The 26068-nt window shown below is 41.6% G+C and overlaps 1 protein-coding gene across 2 annotated transcripts in view; it reads left to right on the top strand.

The window, feature by feature from the left end:
- PFDN1 (prefoldin subunit 1) overlaps window positions 1–26068 on the top strand; it is a 60568-nt gene that overhangs the window by 32126 nt on the left and 2374 nt on the right. The window lies entirely within an intron of this gene.

The raw sequence follows: 26068 nt of genomic DNA, 5'->3' as shown, positions 1-26068 counted from the left end.
TCTCTGATGAAGTAAGCTTTTTGGTTTGGGTCCAAAGTTCTAGTTTTTGACCAGAGCTATTAACTCGGCCGCACTGTGTGTGCCTACCCACCCCCTACCAGCAGTCTATATAAATGACGCTATGGATCATTCTTTTCCATGACATAACAGATCGGAGAGCCCATCTTCATTAGTATTTTCTAGACTCGCTTTTATCCACCTCCATTCTCTCTTTTTTTTTTTTTTTTGCGGTACACAGGCCTCTCACCGCTGTGGCCTCTCCCATTGCGGAGCACAGGCTCCGGACGCGCAGGCCCAGCGGCCATGGCTCACGGGCCCAGCCGCTCCGCGGCATGTGGGATCCTCCCGGACCGGGGCACGAACCCGTGTCCCCTGCATCGGCAGGTGGACTCTCAACCACTGCGCCACCAGGGAACCCTCCACCTCCATTCTTACTGTTTATGTTTGCCCTCTCCAGATTTTTTTCCCCAGTCCTACTTAACCTAGAATTTGTTTAGCTTTTGATAACTGTAGTATGCTGTGTCTACATTGTCAACCAGCCTGGTGTCTCACTTGCTGGCCCTTTTCTTCTTATGGAGCAGAGGTGGGGGTACTGTAATGCTGCTGTCATGTCCTCTTTCTTTTGGGCCATGTGGCGCATCATGCGGGGTCTTAGTTCCCCGACGAGGGATCGAACCTGCTCCTCCTGCAATGGAAGCATGGAATCTTAGCCACTGGACCACCAGGGAAGTCTCTGCCCTCATGTCTTCTTTTTTTTTTTTTGCGGTACGCGGGCCTCTCACTGCTGTGGCCTCTCCTGTTGCGGAGCACAGGCTCTGGACACGCAGGCCCAGCAGCCATGGCTCACAGGCCCAGCTGCTCTGCGGCATGTGGGATCTTCCCGGACCGGGGCACGAACCCGTGTCTCCTGCATCGGCAGGCGGGCTCTCAACCACTGCACCACCAGGGAAGCCCCCTCATGTCTTCTTGATAGGGAGTTATATTACATACTAGAAGGGTAAAGACAAGTACCATCTTAACCTTGGGAAGATTGTCTTTTTCTTCTTAAAATTCCATATTTTACATTTTAATACCCCTATGTTGGGTTCTTCAGGCTGTAATCACTTTCCTGGGTTTGACTAGGAAGTGTTTTCATAACAGACTCATAATGTGATAGTGTTATATAGATTTTTATCTTGCCTTTATAGAGATGGTTGATCAGGTTCTGGGAGGGAATGTCACCATTTCTCTTAATGGCGATTAGCAGACCAATGATGGTAATCCGATTGAAGAGAAAAAATAAAATGCTTTAGTATGATAGAGTAACCATGTTATTTATGTCATTGAGGGAATTCTCTATTTAAAAAAAAATACTGATAATGAATAATTTTAAAGAAGGTGGCTGAGTATATAATACGTAATACAGTATATGTTAGAAAATGCAAAATTGTACTTTTTAAAAATGACATGAGTATAATTGGGATTTGGAATTAGGACTTCATGAGTCTCATCTGTCTTTGTAAAAATAATTTTCTTTTTGAAAGGTACAGCATTGCTACAAAAAGAAAGTATAGTTTTTTTTTAAGAAAATTCAACTTTAGGTAAAGTTGAGTTAAAACCTTATTGATAGATTGAAGAGATATGTATCTTCTAAAGAGTGAAAAATACATCCTATATTTTTGCTCACTTTTTTAGAGGTAAAAAGAAAATAATTACTTGTGGACTTCTTTTGCAGTTGCAAAAACTTAGATTCAGCATTCAGATGAGCTAGAGCTGAATTTTTGATGTCTTGCCTTTTGAATCTCAAGTATTTGGAATCCTTGAGATAAGCTTTCAGTGGTATATTTGAACACATTTTGACCACTATTCTCCTATGTTCTCTCTCATTGAATTACCGCTTCAGGCTCATCTGCCTTCAGTTTAAAATCCCCATTATATTTTAGGCACACGCAAATACTGGTTGACCACTTTCCTTCCCCTCTTTCTCTGACGTGGTTACCACCCCTTCCACCACCCTAGTTAGCTCAGCAATGACACAATAAAAATAAGAATAAGGAAACCAGGACATTCTGGCCTACATAATGCCACTTCTGACGCAGAATGTTACAATCCCAGGGTTGTGAAATAGCCCTCCAGCCCATGCTATAAGTAAAATCTAAGAAACTGTGAAAGTCCTGGCTCTTCCACAAAAATGGCTATTATGGTCAGACAGTAGTTCCTCAAACAAGTAGGAAGACTAGTGGCAAGAAAACTGGATAGGAGGTGCCTGTGACACTCTGCAGTTGGCTGAGTTCTGAGACTCTGATGAGAAAATGTTTTGGAGTTTCCATGATTGAGGAGATTTTACTCTGCCTGATGAGGATCATTTTTTCCGTAGCATGGGTAGGCACTGGTAGGCACTTGGATGGATGTCCAGTTTTTGCCCTAAGTACCTCACTTCAGCGCTGGTACCTTTTTTTTTTTTTAAAAATTTATTTAGCTATTTTGGTTGCATTGGGTCTTCGTTGCTGCGCGCAGGGTTTCTCTGGTTGCGGCAAGTGGGGACTACTCTTTGTTGCAGTGCACGGGCTTCTCATTTTGGTGGCTTCTCCTGTTGCAGAGCACAGGCTCTAGGCGCACGGGCTTCAGTAGTTGTGGCACGAGGGCTCAGTAGTTGTGGCTCACGGGCTCTAGAGCGCAGGCTCAGTAGTTGTGGCGCATGGGCTCAGTTGCTCCACGGCATGTGGGATCTTCCCAGACCAGGGCTCACAGTGTCCCCTGCATTGGCAGGCGGATTCTTAACCACTGCACCACCAGGGAAGCCCTGGGCTAGTACCTTTGTGTGTATGATGGGACACCCTCTTTGGACGTGATGTCAGGTGGACACTACTGTATGATAAGCACTGATTCTTACTTGTGTTTTCAATGAAGAGAGAAGGGCAGGTGAGAGCAAAGCCAGTGGCAGAATGTTTTTTTTTTTTTTTTTTTTTTGCAGTACACAGGCCTCTCACTGCTGTGGCCTCTCCCGTCACGGAGCATAGGCTCTGGACGCGCAGGCTCAGCGGCCGTGGCTCACAGGCCAAGCTACTCCGCGGCACGCGGGATCCTTCCAGACCGGGGCACGAACCTGCGTCCCCTGCATCAACAGGCGGACTCTCAACCACTGTGCCACCAGGGAAGCCCAAGAATGTTTTTTATATATTAAACAAGAGGTACACCCAATGGTTCATCTGCTTGCACAGGTCAAAGTTTAGAATCCATCAAAAAAAATTAGTCATTTATTTATTTTGTAGTGAAATATAGCATTTACAGAAATATGTATTAAAATACATGTAGTTTAATCAATAATTATAAAGCAAACACTTGTTACAATCATCCGAACCAAGAAATCAAAAATTGGCAGACCACCAGAGCACCGCCCCCTACCTTTCTTTCTCCCTTCTATTCCTGCCTGCTCTCCCCCTCCCTCAGGTAACCCTAACTTTTGGATAATTATTTCCTTTCATAAAAAATATAGTTTTACTACCTATGTGTATATCCCTCAAGACAGTTTTTGAACTTTATATGAACAAAATCCGTCTCCATATTTTTTGCTTTGCTTCGCTTCTTCCTCAACATTGTGTTTGTGAAGTACATTCATGTTGAGATTGTGATTTGTTCATTTTCACTGCTGTATGTATTCTATTATATAGTTGTACCACAATTTATCTTTCCAGACAGCTCATTTTTACCCTTAAGAAGTCAAGGTGTTCTCATGGAGCATTTGCACAGTTTCTCTCTTAGCCTCTTGGCTGAGGAGAGCTATTTTTCAGAGACATCTCCTACTCCAACCCAGGAGAGTTTGAGTACTAGAGAGCAGTAAAGTATAAAATGTCTCTACTCTAAATATTAGCTTGGTGATTTCCCACCTTCAGTAGTAACTAGATAGCTAGGCACCTCTGAGTGTCTTAAAAAATTTTTTTTAAAATAATTACAAGATTAGTAAATTAATCTCTTTCTATGTTGTTTTGATTTTGGGAGTCTTGGGTGAAGTTTCTCTTATTGTTTCATATGTTGGGATTTCACATATGAATACTTATCTCTTTATAGAGTTCATTTGTATTCTTAACATTTATAAAAAAGGATGTTTGTTTTAAAATAGTTTTTAGTTATTTAAGACTTGTCTAAAAGAGCCTGATGGTTGGAAGGCTAGAGTTATAGTGAACTATATATATTCTCCACATCCTGGTGTTTTAGGGCTTAATGTAGCTGTGTGATCCTCCTCTGTGACTTTCAGAGAAGAATGAATCTGAGTAAGTCCATATATGCTCTTTTTCTGGTTGAGTATTCTTTATTGGTTATTATGAATATTACCAATATCTTGGTCAGTATATATGTGTTATGATTCAAGTGCTAATATTTGCCCAAATGTAAACTATCTATGATATATTTCATTTGATCAGTAGAAATATTTCAGGTCTGGTAAGAAGTTAGATGTAAACAGTCCAGATAGACTTGCCCTTTATAGACAGCCTTTCTTATTTGTCTGTGACATGCATATTACAGATATTTTACACACACACTCCTTTGATTTGATCTGTTCACTGCTGTGTGTCTTTGTTTTGTGATTAAGATTTACAAAAGGATTTGCATTCCAGTTAGTCCAGAATTCAGCCTTTTGCATCTTGATTCAGTTATTTTCTTCTAGGATACACTCCGGGGGTGGCCTGATTCCCCTCCTTGGAACACTTGTCTATAACCACACCAGACTATCCCTTTGAATGCTTCAGAGGGTTGTTGACCTCATCCTTTGCTGCTGTATGCTTTATATGGTCTGTACTTTTCTTTGTCTGACCATAAATATTTGTCCTTAGCCTCCGCCCTCCCATGCCTGAGAGTTCCTCCATTCATTTTCAGGCTGCTTAGTGAATTATTTCTTTTGATGAGTTAGAATTTGAAATTTATTTCGTGTTATTGCATGCCTCCCTGCTCTTGTAACTAGATGGTAAGGTGAAGTTAATCAGTATACTTTTCTTTACCCTAGATTCTTACTCTGATCAGTCTTTATATGACAAGTCTCTTTTAATCTGAAGTAATAGATGCTGGCCAGAAGAAATGAGTTGTTCAATACTCAATGTGGAACAGGTCACACCTGTATTAATGAGCACACTGTAATTAATCAGCTCAAAAGAACAAAATCCAAGCTGATATTTGAACCATGAATGGAGATCTCAAAGTCTATTAGACTTATAGAAGAACATTCATTACCCTAAATTCCTAATTTAAATACTAAATTCCTAATTTAAATACCTTCTGTTGAGTTAGGAGTTCTGGATTCTAGCCCTTGCTGTACTCTAAGCCTCAGTGTCCTCATCTGTAAAACAAGAGGGTTGGATTAGAAGATATCTAGGGTCACTTCTATTAAGTTTATCATTATAACCTTGGTCTTTTTCTGAATTGCCACTTTAGGAGCAAAAATGTCCCCTTAAAATGAAAAGATGGAGGGAGGCAAACCAAAACAAAAAAACCCCAGTTTCCTTTCTGTTTAGATCATTACCTTAATTTATTAATTGTAATCCTATTTTTGCAGGTAAAATAAAACTAGTTGTCTGCCTACAGCTTTGCCAGCTAAAATGTAATACGAGGTGACAGCGTATTGTTTGATATCTTTGTAGTAGTTGCTTAAATAACTGAAATCACAGAGATGTTTGTGTGATGGCTTAAAGGTAGTTTGTATTAGGTATCACCTGTTTTAGAGATACTTTTGGATAGAGCTGTGTAATAGCTTATTAACTCCACATGCATAAAGTAACATACTCAGGGAGACATCATTTTATCATTTGTAGTGCTTTATCCTATAGTGTCATGTAAAATACATGATACTTAGCGGCAAAAAAAATTCAGAAAATATTGAAAAATTATTAAATTCTTTGAGTGTACATGGACTTTTATTATAAGTGGTAAATGTTATAAAATGGGTTTTAATGAATTTTAGTTAATCTGCTGGTGCAGATAGTTATACTGCTTAGGACTTTACCATTTTTATTTTACAATTTTATTCATTTTTCAAAGAATTTTTACTACATTATTTCATTTAAAAATAGTGTCTATGGTTGATGCTGTCTTGCTAATTATGATTTTCTCCCACCTCACTTTGTCTTGTTTTGAAACAAATCTCTCACCTGCCACCAGTATAATAAAAATATATGAATTCCATCACTATTCATGAGACCATTCTTTTGGGTACATAATTATCTTGTGCTGGAATTTTTCCAAAATGGACACACATGCATTGTAGTCCTAACTTTTGTGTAAAACAATTTAGTTCATTTTATTATGCTTTTGTTTTTAAGAAAACACATGAGGGTGGAACAATACTCCAGGTCAGGAAGCATTATCAGTTTCCACTGATGTTTTATATGTGCTGTGTTTTTATATGAGACTCTAAAAGCTCAAACTCTGTGATGCTATAAAGACATGGAAAATGATTCTTTCTTAGGGTTGGAGGAAGTGATGACTAGTGTTTTTTTGCTGGTAGTATCTGATAATCCCCCCTCCCTTTAGCTATTCTAGGCATGTTTAGTTGTCAGGCGTTGTCGGACTAAATTGCTAAAAATAACAAATAAGGGGGAGACTGTTCTAAGGCCAGCTCTTGCCACTGTCTGTAATCTGTTTAATTTAGTTCCTAAGGAGAAAGGGCAAAAGGAACATGGTGCCATTCTAATTGAATGGGTTTTTTGTTTAAAGTGCTGACAAGTACATTGTTTGAGCTCTCTCTTTTCCCAAACCCCATAGGGCTCATGTACCCACATCCACTTATAGTGGAGAGCCAGAGCTGGGGGTCTCAAGAGCATCCTCTAATCAGTGGTTGTACTAGAGATTAACTAGGTGATTGTGGTCTTTTGCTCGAATTTAATGTGGCTTTTGACAGTGGAAATGTGCAGTTAGTTTGTGAGAGAGGGTGAGACAGAGAAGATGGTAGTTAAAATGGAGGAGTAATTGTGAGAATAAAGACATTTATTTAGTACTCTCTTCTGCCCTAACTCAGTGTTCCCAGAGAGTCAGGTTGTTTGATAAAATTAACCACACATGTGACTTCAGTATACCTGCACGTAATTTTAACCCCCATTACCAGCATAAACCTCTATGTGGATTTGGCTCTTGACTTCCCTGCACCTTAACTTCTTCCTAATAATAGAAATAACTTTCTGTAAAATGGAGATAGCAGTCTAGTACTTGTTTGTAAAGCTGTTGAAGATCACTGAAGGGATGATTTAAATATGCTTCCTATCCTCTGCTATGTATTTACCAGCGATGGAGTGTGTGAGAACTGGGAGCCAATTTTCAGTTATATTTCTGGTGTTCTACATTCTGTGTCAACTCACCTGAAGGTTTACTGATTTTTATATTCTGAAGTTGCTTATTGATTTTTGTGTCTGTAAGTCCTATCCAAAAATCCCTTTATGTAATTCTTTTGGTGGTGTTTTTTTGTTTTTTTTTTTTTTCGTCTGAGCCTGGCCACTTTAGCACCAAAGGAAAAAATGGATTGCTTTTATTAGAGATTCTTGGTAAGGAGTATCTTGGGAAAGCCTATATTAATGAAGATCCTGGTATTTACCTAAAGCTTTGGAAATTGAGCAATTGGACACTGCAGGCTTTGGGAGTGCTTATTACTTTTAGGCATTTTTTAAGTCACCAACCTGCTTTACTCCCTAATTTAATGAAATACATAATCATTTTAACTGAACTAAAGGGTCTCAAATTATAATTTAGAGCACAGTCTTCAATAATATCTATGCTATATAGATGATGAAGTCTTGTGATTCATGTGGAATGACATACATGGCAGCACTTAAAATCTTTACAAGTAGCTCAAGATTGATATCATTTGTGGTTGAGTTTAATTGGCTCTAGAAATTTGTAAAAAAAAATCACTTTCCGTTTCTGGACTTTTGGGGTTCAAACTCAGAGCCTTCATTAATGCAAGCTCAGTGTCTTTCTCTCTTTAGAGAAGGTACGAGAGGGAAACAAGCTATAGGTGGTGATAGAAAACATAAGAGGAAGAAGGAGCTTCTGGTACAATAGTTGAAGCCTTAAAATGGATCAAGTTTTGAACTGAATTGTAAAATATCATTTGCCTTAATTTTTAAGTGTTGATGCTTTCAATATCAGAGGCTGAACTTTCCACTTACAACTGATTTTTCCTTCCTTTGGGGGACTAAACAATTCTAAGATTCATGATATGAGGCTCTGGCCAATAATAATTGGCCAGAAGAAGTGTGTATGCATGTAAAAAAAAAATCATTAAACGTTTGCTGGGTGTCTTGATTATACAGAGTACAGGGTTTTGACTAACTATGGAGGCTTTTTGTTCTTACTTTCAATCTTATACATTAAGGAACCCACAGTCTACTGTATTTACTATGTGCCATGCACTATTATAGGCAAAGACATAATTAGCAAAGGCCCTGATGGCCTGGAGCTTATATTCTGGAGAATGGGATGCGGAGACAGATAATAAACAAATAATATAATTGATAAATGCTAAAAAGAAAAACAACACAGGGTAAAGAGACAGAGAATGGTGAGAGTGTATAAGCTGTCTTATATAGTGTTGACAGGGAAGGTTTCTCTGATAAGGTGATATTTGAGAAGAGAGACCTGAAGGGAGTGAGCAAGCTATGTGTACATCTGGGAGAAGAGGGTTCCAAGCAGAGGGAACAGCAAGTATAAAAACCTGGGGGTGAGAGCATAATTGATGAGTTGGGAGAATAGCAAGGAGGCCAGTTTAGCTGGAGCTGAGTGATCAAGAATAGTAGGAGGTGAAATCAGAGAGGTATCAGGGAAGAGATTATATAGGGCTTTGTAGGCCATATTAAGGATTTTGGATTATGGTATGAAGTTGGGAGTTTGGGGAGGGTTTTGAACAGAGGAATGACATGATCTGATTTACATTTTAAAAGGACCATTCTGGCTGCTTTGGTGAGAATAGATTATGGAGGCAAGGGTGGAAGGAAGGAGACTTGTTAGGAGGATGTTGCATTATATCTAGGCGAGAGATTGATGTTGGCTTGCACCAGGGTGGTGGCAGTGGAGGTGATCAGAATCTGTATATATTCTAAGGTAGAGCTAAGACAACTGGGTGTAGGGATGAAAGAGAGGACTCAAAGTTTTGAACCTGTTATGAAGGAATCATACCTCCTTCCTCCCACATATATCATTCATTGAGCTGGTGGAGAGATTTGGAATGGGTTCATGAGAGAGGAGGCATTTTAGCTGGGCCTTGAAGATCAGTTAGAATTTTGCTACATAGGGTTGGGGCAGAGGAGAGAGCATTTCAAATCAAAGAAATACTATGGACAGAAGTCTGGAAGTAGAGTGGTGGAATGAAGGGTTAAAGTGAGAAATGAGGTTGGAAAGGCCTAAGGGAAACAAGTTAAGGGTAAAATGAATGAAATCAGCATTGTTTCTACTCACTTTGTATAAGTAAGTACTCCTTGTTCTGGGCAAGTAGTTACTCCCAGTGCAATGCTGTTCATTGACTGTGGTTTCCACATAGCATTCCATGTGTGATGGGCTCCACAGAGATTCCAGATGTTTATGGGAACATATGTACTATTGATAATTCATAGATCAGTGTTTCCTAATCAGTTTTCAAGTTTCAAAAGCAATTTTTTTTTTTTTTTTTTGCGGTACGCGGGCCTCTCACTGTTGTGGCCTCTCCCGTTGCGGAGCACAGGCTCCGGATGTGCAGGCTCAGCGGCCATGGCTCATGGGCCTAGCCGCTCTGCGGCATGTGGGATCTTCCCGGACCGGGGCACGAACCCGCGTCCCCTGCATCGGCAGGCGGACTCTCAACCACCGCGCCACCAGGGAAGCCCTCAAAAGTAATTTTAAATGCAAATTGAAAGTTTGGCTTGGGCCTTGTTATCTTTGAGGTGCTATTAGATACCCAAGTAGAGATGTTGAATAGACAGTTGGAAGTATGAATCCGGAACTCCAGGCCAATGAAATAAGATTGAGAATTGTCTATAAATTGTCAGTTTATAGGTGGCATTTAAAGTCATAGGACTGGATTAGATCAACTAAGGAGAAAAGGTAGGTACAGGAGGTATAAACAAAGTTCACAGACTGAGCCAGGGGCACTGCAGCAGGATGTAAAAGCTCTTTACAGAGGTGTGGATAGTGTGCAGTGTGAGTCCAGAGAACTGAGTGAACACCCACACAGGCAAGCCTCTGCTGTGAAGGGGCCAAGCTGAAGGGATGGGACCAACTTCCTCCATGGTTAGGGGGCTGTGCAGGCCCTTGGTTTTGTGTTGATAGCAGGGGCTGTCAGCTAAGTTGGACCTAAGTTTCAAGTGCTTTGTGGCTTTCTCTTATTAGCACTGACCTGGAGCTAGGCAGGCCTGGTCTGCTGAGGGAAGGTTTGCTTTCCCCGAGGAGGGATTGCAGAATGTAGAGACTGACATCAAGTTAATGTCAGAGCTGAGCATGCTGTCTGGGAGGGAGTAGTTCAACACAGTTCATTTAAAGCACAGGAGATTAGAAACCCTGCTGTGTATCTGTGGTTTCTTGAGTAAAATTTGAGGGACGGGGTACTTAATGGGTGGAAGCAAACATGCCTACTAGAGTTGAAGGTTAAAAGTTCCCTAAAAGAATTTTATAATAACTAGTACTTTCACGGTTCCTTGTATACACTCACACATATGCATATACAAACATACACTTTCCTACCCTCTTTCAGTATATACTAAGAAAAGCTTCAGCCTTTAGAATATTTTTTGAGTTCATCTTACAAATTCTTAGAAAGTAATTGGTACTGCTTTTCTTTGCCCTAATATGCATAGCGTAATGCCTTGGCATAATTATTAAGAATATGAACTTGGGGGCTTCCCTGGTGGTGCAGTGGTTGAGAGTCCGCCTGCTGATGCAGGGGACACGGGTTCGTGCCCTGGTCCGGGAAGATCCCACATGCCGTGGAGCGGCTAGGCCCGTGAGCCATGGCCACTGAGCCTGCACGTCCGGAGCCTGTGCTCTGCAACGGGAGAGAGGCCACAACAGTGAGAGGCCCGCGTACCGCAAAAAAAAAAAAAAAAAAGAAAAAAGAATATGAACTCTGGAATCAAATGAATATGAATTTGAACTCTGACTGCCACATACTATACCACCTTGGGTAAATTACTTAGTGTCTCCAAGACTAAATATACTCTTCTGTAAAACAGCAACAATAGCAGGGTTGATGGATAGGGACAATAAATAACCCTTTTATTTCCTGCTTAAGTATGGAATCAACTGAAAGCCAAATCTATATGAAAATTTTAAATGTATTTTACATTTATAACTGATAAAGCTTAGGTTGAAGGATGTGGTTTAGGTGTGCAGCAGTAATAATGGTTTCTAATACTGATCCAGAATTAAGCATACAAATTTAGATGTAGCTACCCAGCAAATCTTTGGAAGTGTGGGACAACCACAGGTCTGTCTCTGCAGAGGCAGGCAGAGTGTATCTGTCAAACTTATGAGGAAAATGTGTACCTTCTGCAAGCAGGCAGATCCTGGCAGAGCGGAAGGAGTTGAGCCATAGTTGCTTTTTCCAAACACACCAATTGGAAAAGCTAGTAGTCTTCCTGAGAGTAGATTGAAGAGGCCAGGACTGATAGCTGATGAAAACTGGAGATGAAGAGGATCAGCATTTCTCCCTTACAAAAAGTACGTACCTCATAAGATAATACATGTAAATCACTTGATACGGTGCCTGGCACACAGTAAATACTCGGTAAATGCAGGAGTTTTTTACTTGCATATTATGGATGCTCAGTAACTATTTACTGATTGAGCATATTGCCAACATGTACTTATAAGATAAAGGTTTCTTTTTAACTGGGAAAAAAATAAAGATACACAAATGTACAAAGCTAATTTAACAAACACCTGTGTACTCACCACCCAGAACTAACAAATGTTAGAGTACTGTAATATATATTTTTGTTTGTTTTTTACAAAAATAAAACCATGCTAATGAAATTGAAGTCTCCTTTGTAACTTGCCTCCTGGCTCCACGTTAGTCTCATTCCCACTCACCAGAAGAAACTACTATCAGGTATTAGGTATATCTTTCCAATCCATGTTTTATGACATCTCATTTTCAATAGATGATATCATATTGTTCATGTCTTTCAATAACTTGCTTTGTGTGTGTGTGTGTGCGCTCTACCCACACTAATAAATATATGTAGTTTACTCAGTTTAACTGCTGTAGGGTATTCCATAAGAAAATGTAACTTCAAAGGACCCGTTTTTGACAGCTTTAGTGTATAGCATGTAAAAGTGGCCAAAAGGCCCGATGACTCCTTCCATATGTAGCATAAATATAGACATTGGTAAGGCTAGTCAGTGGGCTCAAGGATGCAAGCGCCAGCAGGTTGGTGCACTTAATAATATCTGCTGCTCTCATTTCCTCACAGCCATGGATTCTGTGGTGAAGCCAAGACAAGTATCCATGGCCTCTGCCCATGTGTTAGAAATGGAGATCATGTGTCCTTCACAGAGCCAGAACCAGAATTAGTCAGGAAGAGAGGGAGATTTGAGTGGGAACCCAGGATTCTAGATTCCAACCACTGTATCATTCACTTTTACTCTGAAAGAAATGAGGATTCTTATGCCATGGTTGGATACTCCCAGTAGCTAGTTCTAATATTAGTGGTCCTTTTCTTATAAAATGATAAAGCCCTAAACACCAACTCTTTGCGTAAAGAGATTAAGTGGCTTCTAAGTGGCCTAGCAGCTAGAAATTGAAGAAGGGGCAAAAGGAAAACCACCCCTTGAATCATGTTTGCAAAGAGAAGTGTGCCAAGTGCTCTTTTATTACTCCAGTGTCATTATAAATTTAATTGGTGTTATGTCAGCTACTTAGATCAGAGCTAATAGCATATTAAACTATTTGTTTGTACCAGTTCCATGGTAACCTGGGTGGGTGTGGAGTTGGGACAAGGGGCAGCTGTGATACCTGGTCTATAGAGTGATTTCATCATGCTGTGAACCCCTTATCACCCTAGATGGAGAAGTGTCACTGGGTAATGAGACCTGACTTCTCAGTGCCCCTCAGAACACTCAGAGCCATGAGCAAAGGCCCTGGGCTGCTTGTCTGACCTAGAGGTTTAGCCTAGAGTTAGAGAACAGTGATTTGTTGGTGATACCGACAGGTATAACTATGAGTTTTCCTTTTCTCTTTCTTAGTAAAAAGAAAGCTGAGATTTTTTGAAAGCTTTATAAAATAACCCTTTGATATTAGAGTGTGTTTATAGTTCTCCAGTTCTACCCTCTGATGACCTATACAAATCAGCAGAGGAGATGCCGATGAGTCATGCATCTGTGCTTTTAGTGGCTTTGAGCTTTTACTTGTTTTCACTCTCTCCAGGTCCTTTTATGGGTTTCCGGTTGCCATATCTCTATTTTTTTAGTTGTATAAATATGTTACTTGATTGGAAAGTAGTAATGTGATCACATAGAAGTTTCCTTGCCTTTGTTTGTCCATTGGCTCTCCCAGAGTACCTTATTAACTCATTAAATGTTCATGCTTCTGCTGATAACATTAAAGTTAATTTTCAGAAATTAGTACGTCAGTTTATTTTATCGTGGCTGGTTTGTGTATGTGTTACTCTCAGTCTTTGGGTGGAGTAAAGACTAATTTGCTCTGAAAATAATTCATTAGGAACTTGCCGTGTCATGCTTGTTTTTAAACACAACCATCATTACTGTCTGATTCTAGAACATATTCATTACCAACCGTGCGCCCCCCAAAGAAACCCCTTACCCATTAAGCATTTGCTGTCCTTTTCCCCTTCCTGGTAACCATTCATCTGTTTTCTGTCTCTATAGATTTGCCTGTTCTGGATATTCATATAAATAGATCATACAGCATGTGTCTAGCTTCTTTCACTTAGCTTAATGTTTTCAAGGTTCATCAATGTTGTAGCATGTATCAATTCTTCATTCCTTTTATGGCTGAATAATATTCAATTATATGGATATACCACATTTTGTTTATCTACTCATCAGTTGATGGACATTTGGGTTGTTTCTACTTTTGGGCTGTTATGAGTAATACTATCAACATTCACAAGTTTTTGTTACTACACCTGTTTTCATTTCTCTAACTTGGGTATCTACCTAAGAGTGGAATTGCTGGGTCATATGATAATTTTGTCTTTTTAATTTCTTGAGTAACTGCCAAACTGTTTTCCATAGCAGCTGTATCATTTTACGTTTCCCACCATCAGTATATGAGGGTTCTGATTTCTCCATGTCTTTGTTAACACGTATTTTCCATTTTTGATTATAGCCATTTTAGTGGGTGTAAAGTATCAGTAGTATCTCATTGTGTTTTTTATTTGCATTTCCCCAGTGAGTAATGATGTTGAACATCTTTTTTTTTTTTTAATTTATTTACTTATTTATTTTTGGCTGCATTGGGTCTTCGTTGTTGCGCGTGGGCTTTCTCTAGTTGCGTTGAGCGGGGGCTGCTCTTTGTTGGGGAGCATGGGCTCTAGGAGCACGGGCTCAGTAGTTGTGGCTCACGGGCTCTAGAGCTCAGGCTCAGTAGTTGTGGCGCACGGGCTTAGTTGCTCCGTGGCATGTGGGATCTTCCCGGAGAAGGGCTCAAACCCATGACCCCCGCATTGGCAGGCGGATTCTTAACCACTGCGCCACCAGGGAAGCCCGATGTTGAACATGTTTTCATGTGCTTATTGGCCATTAATATATCTTCTATGGAGAAATGTCTGTTTGAGGGTCCTTTGCTCATTATTTAATTGGGTTGTGTATTTTTTTGTTGTCGAGTTATAAGAAAATAGAAATTCTTGGACTTGCTTGGAGCAGAGAGTAGGATCAGACTGACTTCAGGCTTTTGCCACACATACTTGTATGTTAGTCTTGCTGCCACAGGTGAGTCAGTTACACCTCCACTTCCAAGAATGCAAGGTGTTGCCCTTACTTCCGCTCTCAGAAGGCACACCTTTATTCACCTACACCTTTACCATGCCTACAGGCCAAACTCCATAGTAAACACTGTTGATTTGATCCTCTTGCTCTTCTTGTAAGATTAGAGTAAACTAAAGACAACTGAAATAGTAAAACTTGTTTTATTTGCTCATTTGGAAGACTTGTAGAGTTTTAATAGTCCTATTGATAGATACTTGGCTTTCTGACCCTGGAGAAGCAGAAGTAAAACAGTGTATACGAGGAAATGTCTTGCTTTTGTAAAATTTGTTTTCATGAGACTTCTTTATTATGTACTGTGTACATTTATTTCTCATATATGATGGTACTTAGAATAGTGTCCTATGAGGGCTATAATTTTTAGGGTTTTTTTGGTTTGTTTTAGAAAGGAATCAAGGACCTCAGGGTTGTGATATTGGTAGTGGTCTTTGTGCATCCTTTTTCTGATCTCTTTTACGCAGATCCTGAATCAAATACTTGTCATGTTTAGTATATTGTTAATAGATTTATACAACACGCAGTTCTCAGTTGTGGCATGTCTCTGAAGGACATTTTTTTTGCATCTTTATTTCCTGACTATAGCATTTCAGCCCTTCTCATAATTTCCTTGGGCGTAATTATACTGATACTTCTACAACGCTTGTGTTGGATCTGTACAAAGCCCAGTGTCTCCTTTGAAGTTAGGAGGTGAAATTATTTATCCTGACACTACAGTACACATACTCTTAGGGCTCATCTGTGACAGTTAAAATATTGGGTAGTTTTCCTTCATGAAGTTTTAGGGTCAGGTCTCAAAGAGCTATAGACTTTTTATTTTCATTTTTTTGGCTGCACCACGTGGCTTGTGGGATCTTAGTTCCCCGACTAGGGATTGAACCCAGACCCTTAGCAGTGAGAGCTTGGAGCCCTAACCACTGGACCGCCAGGGAATTCCCTAGACTTTTTAAAGTTGGAAGATATCCTAGAGGCCACTTGATGGAGCACTCCCCTCCCCTGCCCCCAACCATTTCTGACATGTTTTGTCATGGTTCCTACTTGAACACATCCAGTGATTTCTAGTCATCTCATCCTTTTTCCTGAACTACTCTTCTTTTGGTTTCTATGACACAGTGTCCCTCCTTTTTAGTGTTACTTGCTGGTTCCTCCTCTTCCTTTCATTCTTATTATATGTTGACTTTTATAAGGCTAAGTCCTCTTATTCTGAATTCCTTCTCTAGGAATTTCATTCTCATGGCTTCAAGTACTACCTATATGTAAAATTGTATCTCTAGCCCAGACTTCTTCTGTGAACTTCACACCCAATCTGTTTTTTTTTTTTAAATATCTTTATTGGAGTATAGTTGCTTTACAATGGTGTGTTAATTTCTGCCCCAATCTGCTTCTCTTCTAATATCTCACTTGGATGTTTCACAGGTACCTTAAACTCAATGTGTCTAAAACTAAACTTAAAATCTTTTTTTCCAAACCTGGTCCTCTTGGGAGGTATTCTTGACACCCCCCCCTAATTTCTGATAAATAATGAAGGTTATGGTGAAGGACTTGGTGAAGTCCTCTTGTTGATTTTTTTCTTGAATATTTCTTTTCTTTTTTTTTTTTTTGCGGTACGTGGGCCTCTCACTGTTGTGGCCTCTCCTGTTGCGGAGCACAGGCTCTGGACACATAAGCTCAGCGATCATGGCTCATGGGCCTAGCCGCTCCACGGCATGTGGGATCTTCCTGGACCGGGGCACGAACCCATGTCCCCTGCATCGGCAGGCGGACTCTCAACCACTGCGCCACCAGGGAAGCCCTTGAATATTTCTTGAATCTATTCTTCTCTAGCTCCATTACCACCACTAAGATACTGTCATCTCTTTCCAAGATTATTGCAATGGCTTCCTAGTAGGTTTCTCAACATTCACATTTGTATTCTCTAACCAGTGCTTCCCAACCCTTTTTACATCACAGCACCTAGAGGAGTATTTGCATGATTCACTGGGGTAAGTGGACAAAGGGTGCTCAAGGTGGAGGCAACTGCCCAGGGGGGCTTTGGCTGCCCTGAACGTACCCGGCCACTCTCGGGACTCAAAGGGTCAATATCTTGGACACATCTATTACCCATTCATGACTCACTGGGCTTTCTGCAGGAAGCTGTGCTCTAACTCATTCTCTGTGTTGCAGCCAGAGTAATTTTTTATTTTCAATGGAAATTTGATTTTTTTGTTTCTCCCGCTTAAGACCTTGTGGCTTTTCATCATCTTTAAGATAAATACCAAATTTTTAATATGGCTTATGACCCTGTATGATCTGACTCAATCTCACCAGCCTCATCCTTCTATATTATCTATCCCTCCCTGCCCCACCCCGCACTTCAGTACTTCAGCCTCACTGGCTGTCATTTAGTTCCCAGACATGTCTTGCTTCATTTGACCTTTGCTCTTGCTGCTCCATTTGCCTGGAATTGCTCTTTCCCCATGCTAACCTCTCCACTTTATTAATTCCTACTCATCCTTCAGAGCTTGTTCAAAAGTGCTTCTGTGATTTCCTTGATTATACCAGGTGTTTCCTCTATTAGACACTGTGCTTTTCCCTTGGAGCCCTTATTGCAATGGTGGTTAAATGTCTATGTGCCCTGCAACAGCGTAATCTCTGTGAATAAGTGTTTGACTTGTTCACTGCTCTAATCCCAGTGCTCTTTGGGTCTAACATATATTGAGTGCACAATAAATGTTGGTTAAATTAATTATGTCAGTTCTTGGTGCTGAGGATGAAGCTTTAATCAAGTCAGAGAAGATTCCCTACTGTTATGGAACTTACATTCAGATACAGACAGTAAAGATATAAACAAGAAAATATCATGTAGTAAAGGTGATATTTTAGAGAGTTATTGGGGAGGCCTCTCTGAAATGGTGAAATTTCAGCTAAGATCTGAATGAAAAGTAGCAGCTAGCCACTTAGAAGTATCCAAAGGAAGAACATTCCAGGTTCTTAGAAGGCACAGATGATGCAAATGTCTTACGGTTGGAAAAAGTTTGGTGCAATTGTTTAAGCAAGTGAAAGGGGGAAGAGTCATAATAAGGTTGGAGTGGTTGGCAGGGACCACATCATGCAGGGTCTTATTGCCCAGGTTAAGGAGTTTGGATTTTATTCGAAGTGTCATGGGAAGACTTTCAAGGGTTTTGAGCAGAAAGTAACATGAATTACATGTTAAAATATCCATGACAAACATCCAGGAGAGGATGATGGAGGCTTGGACTAGGATGGTAGCAGTGGAGCTGGATCGAAAGAAGAGGATGGTTTCGGGATATATTTGGAAGTAAGTTAAGACTGATGGGTGGCTGCGGGGGGATATTGGGTTCGAGGAAAAGAGAAGAATCAGGGATGGCTTCTGTTGGCTTTTGTATTTTTTTGTCTCTGTGGGTTTTTTGTTGTTGTTGTTGTTGTTGTTGTTTTTGCGGTACGCGGGCCTCTCACTGTTGTGGCCTCTCCCGTTGTGGAGCACAGGCTCTGGACACGCAGGCCCAGTGGCCATGGCTCACGGGCCCAGCCACTCCGCGGCATGTGGGATCTTCCCGGACCGGGGCACGAACCCGTGTCCCCTGCATCAGCAGGCGGACTCTCAACCACTGCGCCACCAGGGAAGCCCTCTGTGGTTTTTAAATTGAGCAATTGGATGACTGCCATTCAGTGAGATGGAGAAGACTGGGAGGGTGTGGGGTGACTATAAATCAGTTGTGCTTGTTTTAGACATGTTAAGTTTGGGTTTGACATCCAGGAAGATATGTTTTATAAGCAATTTGATGTGTAAATCTGGAATTAAGGGGAGGTCTAGGTTGGAGATATAAATTTGGGAGTCATAATGATGTTTAAAGCTATGAGACTAGATGAGGGTTTCTAAGAGAGAGTGATGGAGAGAAGTTAAGGACAGCTTTCCAGAAAATGTCAACATTTTGAAGTTGAGCAGAGGAGGAGTAGTCAGCAAAAGAAAACTTAGAAGGGGTAGCCAGTAATGTAGGAAGAAAATAGGAGTGTGGAATCATGAAAGCTAAGAGAGGAAAGTATTTCAAGAATTGTGTTGAATGCTGTTGATGAGTAAGAACAGGTTGAGTAAGAAGAGAATAGAGAGTAGCCACTGCTTTGGGCAACATAGAGATCGTTGGTGACCTGGACTACAGTAAGTTCAATAGGGTAGATGGGAAGCATGATTGGAGAGGTTTGAGGAGATAATGGGAGGTAAGGAAGTGGAGGCAACTACTAAACAATTGGTTCAAGAGGTTTTGCAAGAAGGGGAGGAGAGAAAGGAGGCAGTACCTACAGGGGAATGTGAGGACAAGAAAGGTGTTTTTTGTGTGTGTGTGTATGACTTGCCTTACCAAGAAGGAATTTGCAGAGAAAGAGACGTTGAAGATTAGGAAGAAAGAAAAAGGATAACTGTGGGAGTGAAATTTTTGAGAATGGGATGGATTCAACACCCAAGTGGAAGTGTTGTGTTTCTGCTTCTATCAAAACACAACCCCTCTATCCATTTTAACACAGGGAAAGAAGAGAGTGTTATGTATAGGTAGGTGTAGGTCAGGTGGTAGATTTGGTAGTGGAAAGAGATAATTCTTATCAGATTGCTGCTGTTTTCTCAGCTGGGAATGAGAGGGGAGGAGAGAGTATAGGAGATTTGAGGAGACAAGATAAAGTATGAAATAGTTACTTTGGAGAGCAGAGAATTTTTTAAAATTTATTTTTGGCTGCATTGGGTCTTCGTTGCTGCACGCGGGCTTTCTCTAGTTGTGGCGAGCGGGAGCTACTCTTTGTTGTGGTATGCGGGCTTCTCGTTGTAGTGGCTTCTCTTGTTGCGGAGCACGGGCCCTAGGCATGAGGGCTTTAGTAGTTGTGGCGCACGGGCTCTAGAGCACAGGCTCAGTAGTTGTGCTTCACGGGCTTAGTTGCTCCGCGGCATGTGGGATCTTCCCGGACCAGAGCTCCAACCTGTGTCCCCTGCATTGGCAGGCGGATTCTTAACCACTGTGCCACCAGGGAAGCCCTGGAGAGCAGAGAATTTAATATATTAAGAAAATTTAATAGAATTTCTGGACGCTGGTGAGTGCCTATTTGAGATTCATAGTCCTAAATTTAAAGTAAAACCATGCAGCACACGTAAGTGTTTTTCTCCAGCAACATTCAGCTATTTGGGTACAAACATGGAGTAGGTAGATGGTTGGGTTTAGCTTGGATTGGTATTTTGCCAGGGAAATGCAACAGAGGGAGAGAGGGGCAAAAGAGAGTTCAGAGGGGAATAAATATAAATGAAGGACTGTGGAAGCTGAGCTGGGTGGGAGGGGAGAAGGTCATGGAAGCAGAATGAATAATGAAAAACTTTTTGAGTGATATGGTTGAAGAAGTGCTGGAGGGAGAGTTACCAGATCAAAACGACCTGGAAAAATAGGAAGTAGTGGCGGTGAAATTGAAATTTTGGAGGTGGTGCAGTTACTGGTGTTGTCAAATCTCTAGGGTATGAACATGGGCTGGGTGGCTTAGGTGGGGTAAAGTAAAAAATGTGAGGGGAGAGAAGGTCATGGTATTGGATGGATCATCTCCATTCTTGTTGAAGTCACCTCAAGTGGTGCAGCAGTGGTGGAGAGGAAGAGCCTCTGATGAATGAGGGGCAGTACCCAGGATATTGGTAGATTGCAGCAGCAAGGAGGGGAGAATAGGATGGTACACCGGGATGCTAAAACCTTCAGGAACCAGGATTTTTGGAGGAAAAAAAGAGGAGAAATGATTTGGCAGTAGGCTTGAATGAATGAATGGAATGATGCATGGATGGAAATTTATGCTTTCATTAGGCAACTTTCATGGCAAGTTAAAATCCCTATGTGCTAGATTCAGTTCTACCTTTTAAGACTCCCTCTTTTTTCAGAAGAGAGGTTGCCAAACTGTAGCCTGCTGACCAGGTCTGTCTTGCTTGTTTTTGTGTTTTTTAGAACACAGCTATGCCCATTTGTTTGCACGTTTTTTATGTTGCTTTTGCACTATAGTGGCAGAATTGAGTAGTTGTGACAGAGACAACCCCACAAAGCCTAAAATATTTACTGTCTGGCCCTTTATAGAAGAATTTTGCTGACTTCCACTTTTGAAGATTCTCAAACTTCAGTTTGCATCAGAATCACCAGGAGAGCTTGTGAAAACAGATTGCCAAGCTCCACCCCTAGAGTTTCTGATTCAGTAGGTCTGGGGTGGGGCCCAAGAACATGCATTTCTAACAAGTTCCTCAGTGTTGCTGGTGCTGCTGGTCTGGGGACCATACTTTTAGAGCCATTGTTTTAGATATTTAAGTTGGTGATTGGGTTCCTTCTCCCCTTAATATTCTTTGAGCCAAATGTCCCTACCTACATCAGCTGTTTATCACTTGACATGATTATTGGCTTATCGTTTTAAGTTTGGTGCCTATAAATATAATGATTCTTTGGCTGAAGCCTGATCTCTGCCATGTGCATTGGAACAGTTGCCTCTCCTTGCTCTTCATTTACCTGTGAGCTTGTTTTCTTTCTTTCTCAGGTTGTCTGATGTACTGGTCTTTCTCTGGGACTTAAATGAAGCTTATGTGTTAGGGAGGACAATAGTAGATAGAGATCACATAAACTTTAGGTGGACTAAAAGGCTAAAAACACTATCATTTGGAAGAAATAAGAATCCACCCTCTCCCCCCACCACCATCACCTGGTATATCTCTGCTCTAAGGTACTTGAGTAGAGCAGAGGTTTATCTTGGGTACATTGAGCCATTGTGATCATAGGTGGGATTTGGGAGTCTGACCCCATATGGTAGCAGTGTCAGAGTCTCTTTAGCAGGTAGGTAAAAGAACATCTGGGAGAAAAACCAAGGTCATTGCTCAACTTGATCCAAGTCTTTTGTCCCTGTCTTTCAGCAGAGGAACCTCTGAAAGATGTCTTGAAAGCAGTTTCTAAAAGATGCAGAGACAGTAACCCCTTCTTAGATTTCTCTTTATTCTCCTGCTCCATGCCTAAAATTGCTTTCTCATTCTTTCAGCTTGTCTCCCAGCCGTATGTAGCTCAGCAGTTACCTTGTAGCCTAGTTGTGTCCCTAATGGTGAAGTGGATAAACCCAGATGAGTTCACAAGTGGACATCTGTCCTTGGATCACTTGTCTCTTACCTTCAAATTCCTGGTCATGTTTGGCCAGCCTTTCCTGCCTCTGGTGAGTGCTCCTCACCCATTCAGGCTGTCGTAGCACTTGCACTTTCAGATCTCTGCCCATCCGTGTCTCATTTCCCTTTCTGAGTTCTCTCATTGTGCCCCTGCACTGCCTTTGTTTTTCTCTTCTTCCTCTTGTTTCCCTGCCTTCTTCACATTTTACCCTGGCCGCCAAGACATGCCTCCTCAGCCTTCAGTGAATTCTTGGCCTCTTGCTAAACTTCCCCATCATGGGCAGCTGGCCCCCTCTGGCCATTTTACAGTTCTGTAGACTGAGAGAACATGAGATTCATTGAAGCTCTTGAGTTCTTAATTTGGTGTTACCCAAATCTTCATTTTACAAGTGGGGAAATAAAAGGTGAGAGGGGAAAAGACTTTTCTATACCCTAAGATAATACAAACAGGAAAAATATTAATTTAGAGAAAGAGACAAAGTTCCTACGAAAAGAAGAAGTCTATAGAGATAGTGTCACGAGATGAATTACCTCAGGAGTCTATTTGAGAGATTGTGTCATGTTGGAAAAGTTCTAGGGACTTGAGCCTCTTTCCTTTGTGAGAGGATGAGAATGAAACACCAACCCCTCAGTCTGACTCCCGGAAAGAAGAACTTCAGGCTGATGAGCAATAAGTCCAACAATGTCATCTCCCTGGCCGTGCTGAGCCCCACAGGAAATCTCAGAATTTTACGTGAGGACAAGGCCCCACAGGAATGTTGCCGCACCTAGAGCTCTGTGGTTTGATGCCAGGAGAGAATTTCCTACAGACAGGGTTCTGAGGGAGATTGCTCAGTAAGACGGAAAGGTGCTGCAGTGAGGCCAGCAAATGCCTTACCAGGACTCCTGGTGGAAGGTGGGGGTTTCATATGCCTCCTAGAGTTTCCACAGCAATTATTATCCCCTTGTAGTGCACAGTGGCCCTGACACTGACATCACATGGAGCAGTTTCTCAAGGATTTTCAACTCCAGGACGTGGGAAATTGGGATGGTTTTATGGTTTTACAAGTTGACCTGAGAATAAAGCGTAAGGGCTTTGACCCTTAGGGCCTGTTTGTGGGAGCAAGGTTTTCATGTCCCCATCAGGATCAGTGAGGTCTGAGTTTTAAACCTGTGTTTATCTAGGGGCAGAGGTTAGAGGGCAATGTCAAAAACTGAAAACCACCTTGAAGGAGAATGGTCATTTTTTGCCTTTTCTTCCTCCGATGGGTATTCGTCATTCAGGTCAGGAGGGAAAACTAAAAAGGAGTGTGTGTACAAGTAAATCAGTAAGGCATCATTTCCCACGATAAATGCACTTGTGTTCAACTATTGAGTTCCTATTATGAACCAGCGATTCTTCTAGACACTGGGACTATATTAGAGAGTAGAACAAAGTGTTGCCCTCATGGACCTTTCCTTCTCATAAGAGAAAACAGACAGATACCGCTTCAGGTGGTGATAGGTGCTAAGGAGGAAAATCAAGGTGAGGAGAATAGAGAGTATGGAGCCGCATATGATCAAGAAGGCATTTCCCATAAGGTGACACTTGAGAAAGACCTGAAGGATGTGAAGGAGCAAGTAATGTAGATATCTGGGGAAGAGAGTTCCGAAACAAAGGGCCATGCTTTCTGAAGGGTCTAGGGAAGACTCCTTCCTTTCTTCTTTCTAGCTTACGGTGGTTGTGGGCCATCCTTGGCGCCTTCCTAATCTTGCAGATGCAACCCTCCACTCTCTGCCTCTATCAGTGCATGGCATTTCCCCTGTGTATCCCTTTGTTTTTACGTGGCCTTCTTATAAGGACACTAATCATTGGATTTAGGGCCTGCCCTAATCTAGTATGACCTCATCTTAACTTGGTTACATCTGCAAAGACCGTATTTCCAAATAAGGTCACATTCACAGGTACCGGGGGTTAGGACTTCATCACGTCTTTTTGTGAGACACAGTTCAACCCACATCATGTGCTTTGGTCTGGGTTTGACTATGAGGGTCTTCTGGGCTTAGGTATGTTTGAGGATGAGACAGGAGCTATTGAAATACAGTTAGAAAGCAGGTCTGTGCTAGAGATGCCCCATCTGTTGGGATGAAAAAAAATTTTTTTAATGTCCAGTAAGTATATTTAAACTAAAGATGTAAAGACAGGTTCATCATTATTTTTGAAACTTGAAGACTTTAGGATATGCAGTAGTAAAAATCATGAAAAAGTAATGAAACTGGAAGTGGAAGATAGAAGGAAGAGATGTGACAGAGTGAAGAATTTTAAAGCTGAGAATTACAACCTGAATTTGATTGGCCAGAGGCCTGGGCAGTAGGGAGAAAAGCTCTTGCTGATGCTCCAAGTTTATGGTTTTGCTAGCTGGGGCAGCAAGTTGGCAGAGATGGAATGCAACAGACCTGGGCTCCTGAGCACTGGCTGACTACTGCCAGGATAGAACCCCACTTGCTCCACAAGCCTTTTCCTTAGATTCCTACGGGTCTGGGACCCAAAAGGTGCCCAGAATGGTGCATGGCACTTGCTGTCTAGCTGCTGCACAACACATAGGACATGTACATTCTTCAGCTGTGTATCAGGAGTTACTAGTATTTGCCTCTTTTTTACTCACCACAAGTTGTTTATCAAAGGAAGTTTAAGTTCCCACTCTGATATCACAGTGATAGGACTGTATCAGGTTTAGCAGTGTAATTAAACAAATTTCCTCAGCCATGGAATAATCATGGTCACTATGAGTTTTTGTGGAGCTCCTGTTTTTTTGTAAGGAATTGTGTGCAAGTTGGACAGATGGGAGATGAGTAAAGGCTCTTTCTAGCCTTCAAGAAATTTGAAGTTAGAAGACAAATAGGAACCAGAGGTTCACGTAAGAACTATGATAAAGATTTGTGGGATTAGCAGATGCAAACTATTATGTATAGGATGGATAAACGGTGGGGTCCTGCTATGTAGCACAGGGAACTATGTTGTGTCCTATGATGGACCATGGTGGAGGGGAACATGAAAGAATGTATATGTGTGTAGCTGGGTCACTTTGCTGTGCAGCAGAAATTGGCACAGCATTGTGAATCAACTATACTTCAATAAAATTTTACTAAAAAATACTGTGGATGCCTCAGCATTTGGCATCTAAAGGAAACTATAAAGTCTCTAAATGTATCATTTAAAAAATATCTGGGGCTTCCCTGGTGGCGCAGTGGTTGAGAGTCTGCCTGCTAATGCAGGCGACACGGGTTCGAGCCCTGGTCTGGGAGGATCCCACATGCTGCGGAGCAACTGGGCCTGTGAGCCACAACTGCTGAGCCTGCACATCTGGAGCCTGTGCTCCGCAACAAGGGAAGCCGCGATAATGAGAGACCTGTGCACCGCGATGAAGAGCGGCCCCCGCTTGCCGCAACTAGAGAAAGCCCTCGCGCAGAAACAAAGACCCAACACAGCAAAAATAAATAAATTAATTAATAAACTCCTACCCCCAACATCTTCTTTTAAAAAAAAAAATCTGGACAGAGAGTGGGAAAAATTAAGAGGCAGGGATATGTAGAAGGGGCACCTGAGAGGTTTACTGGTGAAGGCCTCAGGTAATAGAAGCACTTCATTCCATTTTCCTGTCTCAGAGGTTGGGGATCAGTTCCCAAGCAAGGCCTGAGACCAGGCTGCTTACCTGCCCTCTGCCCCAGCCTTTCCCTGGCTTCCCCAGGTCACCTGGGCACTTCAGTAGTCAAAGTGAACCCCCAGCTGCTTGGGTGAAGGGAGGAGGGGTGAGGGAAGGGCACTGGCTGCATCTGGGCTAGGGCTCTGCATTTCTGGCTCTAGTGTGGCTCAGTCACATGCACCCTGGGGAGAGGATTATTTTGAGTATTCCCCAAAAAGGGAGACTTCATTTCATGTCTGTTAAGTGGGAATGCAGCCACAACGGTGTCCTCAGGGCAGGGACCAGTGGTGAAGCCACCATACTTCTGGGGTGACCACAGGGCAAATAATGTACA

Source organism: Stenella coeruleoalba, assembly GCF_951394435.1.
Source record: "Stenella coeruleoalba genome assembly, chromosome: 3".
Lineage (NCBI taxonomy): Eukaryota > Metazoa > Chordata > Mammalia > Artiodactyla > Delphinidae > Stenella > Stenella coeruleoalba.
Note: the sequence above shows the minus strand (reverse complement) of the source record. Positions and strands in the feature narration are given on the sequence as shown.